Raw genomic sequence first — 5,654 nt, forward strand, 5'->3', positions numbered from 1 at the left:
GATAAAAAGATAATTTTGGCTATCAACTTTACGCTTTTCCATGTAGAAAGCGTATTTTGCCCTTTGTCCATTTGGGTGTTACATTCTCCTCCTTAAAGGAATTCGTCCCCGAATTCAGCATCACTAACGCATGGTTGGGGAAAAGAGCCACAAATAAACAACCTATTACTTACCAGGCTCGAAGAGCTCCCGGTATTTCTCGTGTATCTGCGCCTTCAATTCCAGTGTGGCTTCCCGCTCTGACTGATTAGTCCATAGCACCTTCAAACGATAAGTCAAAGGCTCCAACTTGAGCGGTAATCATGTAAGGTCCAATGTACCTCGGACTGAGCTTTCCTCTAGTGCCAAAACAAACAATACCTTTTGTTGGTGACACCTTGAGAAGAACCTCACCACCAACTGAGAACTCTAAATCCCTCTGTCTGACATCTGCATAGGTCTTCTGATGACTATGAGCGGTCAACAAGTTCAGACAGGTCTCTCGTACCTTATCATGAGTCTGTTGTACTCAATCCGGGACCAACCAAAGACCTCTCACCTACGACATCCCAGCAAAGTGGGGAAATACACCTGCGGCCATACAATGCTTCCTATGGAGCCATTTTGATACTGGCCTGATAACTATTATTATAAGCAAACTCTGCCAAAGGAAAGTGATCTTCCCCAACTACCCTTCCAAGAGAGGACACAGGATCGCAACAAGTCTTCTAGTGTCTAAATAGTACGCTCTGTCTGACCATCCGTCCGAGGGTGAAAAGCATTGCAGAGATCCAATCCGGTGCCCAAAGCACCATGCAAACTTTTCCAAAAACAAGTTTGGAATCACGATCAGAAACAACAGACTTAGGCACACCATGAACCTCACCACTTCCTTGATATACAAGGGAACCAAATCCGAAGCAGAATTTGTAGTCTTCATGGGAATAAAATGGGCCAACCTTCGTGAGTCTATCAATTACATCCCAAATAGCATCCTTACCCCTAAGGGAACGAGGTAAAGCAACCACAAAGTCCATGGTAATGTTCTCCCATTTCCACATAGGGATCTCTAATGGTTTCAACAATCCAGCTAGACTCTGATGCTCGGCCTTCACTTTCTAACATATACCACAAGAAGCCACATATTTAGCAATATCAACCCTCATCCGCTTCCACCAGAAGCTTTGCTTTAAATCATGATACATCTTCGTCTCACCAGGGTGCACTGTATATGAACTTGCGATGTGCTTCCCTCAAAATCTCCATCTTTTACTGCAGCTTTCTGTGGTACACAAAGACGACTCCTAACAAAAAAAATAGTACCATCCTCCTCCATACTGAACTCACGAGATCTCCCCGCCAAAATACGCTTGCGAAACAGCCTGAAGCAAGCGATCCTGCGATTGGGCCACTCGCACTTGCTCATGCAACGGTGACTGAATCAACAATCAAGTCTCCTCATGGGCAACACCAGCATAGCAGAGAGAAATACCCATACGGTCCAAATCAACTATCAAAGACATACAAGTCTTAGGAACACCGGTCCTACTGAGCGCATCTGCAATAACATTTGCCTTGCCAGGATGATACTGGATAGTCAAATCATAATCCTTAATCAGCTCAAGCCACCTCCACTATCTCAAGTTTAACTCCTTCTGAGTGAAAATATACTTGAGACTGATGATCCATAAAGATATCACACAACACACCAATAGAGAAAATGTCTCCAAATCTTCAATGCAAAAACCACTTCAGCTAACTCTATATCATGTGTAGGATAATTCCCCTCATGCTCAACTTCCTGGATGCATAAGAGATCACCCTACCCTCCTGCATGAACACATAACCATGACTGACACGGGAAGCATCCGCGTACACTAGGAAACACTTTCCGCTCTCTAGCAAAACCAAAATAGGAGCACTCACCAGCTTCTTCTTTGGAGTACAAGAACTGACCTCACAATCATCATCCCAAACAAATGGAGCGCCCTTCATAGTTAGCTTCATCATCAGCCTTGCAAACCGATGATAGTATCTAGAAGACCAAGAAAACTTCAAACATCTATGTTAGTTGTCGATCTCTCCCACTCGACCATAGTAGCAACAATCCTAGGATTAGCAATGATTTCGTCCTGCTTAAGTCTTCCATAATGCACACAAAGCCTTTTGGTTCTGTCCTTCTCCACAAATATCATAGGAGTGGCTCAAAGCAAGGCACTTGTCTAATAAGTCCCTATGTTATAAGATCGCCAATCTATTTCTTCAATTCCTTTTTCTCAATGGCTACCATCCATTTGGAGATCTAAAGATGGGCTGAGTTCACTAAATCAACTTAATCCTAAATAGAGGGTCCAATTTAGGAGGCAAACATGGCAGCTCATCAGATGAATCCTTTGCCTTCTAACCATGGTAACAAGGGTTATCCTTCCCTATCTGGCAAAACTGCATAATAATAACACATTCTTGTTGACATGCCTCAAAACAAAGTGCATACTATTAGAACTAAGCTTAGAGAAAATGATTCTCTAAACCTGTCTTTGAACTTCTTGTAGATGATGGTAAAAATACTTGACCTCCTTCACATCCATTGAAAAAGAAAAGACTAAGGAATCACATATGGATCCTTTGGGATAACACTATCCAAGCATTAACTTTCTTCACTTGCAGCTCCAACCACATGGTCTCTCATTGTCAAGGGAACAAACCTTTTTGGTATATCAATCATGCTAATCGCTTCAATTAGCATCTACACAACAAAACTCAGCTTCAAATAATCCACTTATTGAGAATATTGGGTTCCATCTTCTCATTAATGATCCTAGAACAAATACTCATACCTCCACTACAACCTGAAACTTTAGGCTATGAGTTAGCTTCACTTTCTTAGCTCCACTCAATCCATCAGAGAAAATAGGAGGGAAAAGAAATGAAGTTAAGTCCAATGAAGAATCGCCAAAGTGACACTATAATATTCTCCCACATCAAAGCTAGAATGTCTTCGAGCTTCCCTTAATATGAGCGTGATTCAAACATCAAGAACCACTAGATTAGCTACCACTATGTTTGTAGACTCACACCAACATAGCATCACATCTTTATTCCATTGGTATATGCCTTCTAGAAAGTCCATGCTACACCAACCACTAAGGATTATGCTTCAGAACATTATATTTCTAAAACATTGTGCAAATCGTGGCAGGTTTCCAATAAAGCATGATAAAATTACCATGAAACAACCTCCAAAACTATTGTCCTTATAGGCACTAGCCTATAACAACCATAAGTCGTGCGGTGGAGTAGTCCTTTCGATACGCCGTTGTCCCTGTTCGTAGATGGCTGCGAGGTGGAACTTTTGTGTAGATCTGGTATATTTTGCTGCATCGTGTCGTGCTGTTCGTGGTTGCATTTTTTTAGGTCGTTGATCTGAGAATTGTAGGTGTGCTTTTACGCTGTTCGTAGACGAGACCGTTCTCATGATGATGATTTGCCGGGGTTGGTGCCTAGGGTTAGCTAGATCTTCTCGTGCTTTTCTCTTTTTTTTTCCTAATTATGATGCAGTTAACCTTATGACGTTTGTTTTTAGTTTTGTGTTTGTATGTATTACCCATACTTGCATCGATCTGGTTCGATGGTGATACCTGGGTTTATCCCCCTGATTCTTCTGATTGATTTGGCTGCAGTCTTAAAATACTGCTGTAGATCAGAGTAGAATAAGATCTTCTCAACTATCTTCTAGGGTTATTCAGTTTACATCTGCGTGCCACATGCATGCTCATAATTAAGGTGGTGGATGGATATATATCCTTAGTTGTAGGTACAGGCTGCTGCTCTATGATGTTGTAGCTTTTACCACAAGATGCATCCTCCTGTTAATTAGCTAGATATGCATGCATGCCTAAAACAATAGATATGCATGCTTATATAAATGAAAATAAATACTTCTACTGTTTGATGATTCTTTAGTACACCTGATGATCATGCATGCTCTTTTGATATACTTGGATGATGACATGCTGCCGCTGTTCGATGATTCTTTAGTATACCTGATGATCATGCATGCTCTTGTTACCTATTTTTGATATACTTGGATGATGACATGCTGCTGCTGTTTATTGATTCAATACCAGATGATTAGTCATGCTTATGTTTTGATATATTTGGTTCGATGGTGATGAGCACGCATGACATGATGTTGCTGTTTGCTTGAGACTGTTTTGTTGGTCTACTGCCCAGATAATTACCTGTTGTTTGGTTATTGTTATGCAGATGCAGATCTTTGTTAAGACCCTCACCGGCAAGACCCTCACCCTTGAGGTGGGGTCTTCTGACACCATTGACAACGTCAAGGCCAAGATCCAGGACAAGGAGGGCATCCCCCCGGACCAGCAGCGGCTCATCTTCGCTGGCAAGCAGCTCGAGGACGGGCGCACGCTTGCTGACTACAACATCCAGAAGGAGAGCACACTCCACCTGGTGCTTCATCTTAGGGGAGGCATGCAGATTTTCGTGAAGACCTTAACTAGCAAGACTATCACCCTTGAGGTTGAGTCTTCTGACACCATTGATAATGTCAAGGCCAAGATCCAGGACAAGGAGGGCATCCCCCACGGACCAGCAGAGGCTCATCTTTGCTGGCAAGCAGCTCGAGGACGGCCGCACCCTTGCTGATTACAACATCCAGAAGGAAAGCACACTCCACCTAGTGCTCCGACTGAGGGGTGGGATGCAGATCTTCGTCAAGACCTTGACTGGCAAGACTATTACCCTTGAGGTGGAGTCTTCTGACACTATTGACAATGTCAAGGCGAAAATCCAGGACAAGGAGGGCATCCCCCCGGACCAGCAGAGGCTCATCTTTGCTGGCAATCAGCTTGAGGATGGCCGCACCCTTGCTGATTACAACATTCAGATGGAGAGCACTCTCCACCTGGTGCTCCGCCTTTGAAGTATCTGTGTCGTTTGTGTTGAAACTGTGTTTGGTTTGTGAACTGGTTGGGACTAGTGTGTTTACATGAAACAGTTGTTGCGGTGCAGCAGTGTGGCTTAACCATGAATAAGTGATGTTTGAACTTAAATCTGTGCTCTGTTTGGTAACATTTTTTTCTGGCGTTGATTATGCCTGTTCTATACTACGGAGATCATATTTCACTAGGGGGCTGCTATAGTGTTGGGGACTTTTCTAGAGAGAGCGACTTTATGTGTATTAATTTTGTGCTGACTCACCAAAAAATGAAATAGTTTTGGAATTTGTGACATTGGCACATTCCATTTGCTCATCCACCGAGAGGCTAGTGATTCAGAGGAAGAAAACGAGGGAGTCATTCCGGGCGCTGTTCCCCCAAAGTAAAATGTACACAAACTCAAAGCTGTACGCCAAAACCGAAAGGAAATTCGGAACAATTCTTCGCTTTTGATCTGCTCACTCCCCTTTTATTTCTCTGCAAAGCTGTTGATCAATCTTATGCTATGAGATGTGTACCGCCAAAATACTTTTGCAAATTGCCGTGCTAAGTCAGAAAACATATGGATAATATGATCATGTTGATCCATTTTTACGATTCAGAAGTCAGAAGAACTTGGACGTTTAACTCTAGGATTGTAATAAACATTTTTTTAGGGCAAACTGGCAGATGCTCTGCCTTTTTATAAGATAAAAAAGGAAAATTTTTGTTTGA

General features: G+C 42.5%; 1 pseudogene; it reads left to right on the plus strand.

The window, feature by feature from the left end:
- Positions 1–4,224: 4,224 nt before the first annotated feature.
- On the plus strand, positions 4,225–4,924 carry LOC120694185 (annotated as a pseudogene).
- The last annotated feature ends 730 nt before the right edge of the window (positions 4,925–5,654 follow it).

Source organism: Panicum virgatum, unplaced genomic scaffold, assembly GCF_016808335.1.
Source record: "Panicum virgatum strain AP13 unplaced genomic scaffold, P.virgatum_v5 scaffold_4026, whole genome shotgun sequence".
NCBI lineage: Eukaryota > Viridiplantae > Streptophyta > Magnoliopsida > Poales > Poaceae > Panicum > Panicum virgatum.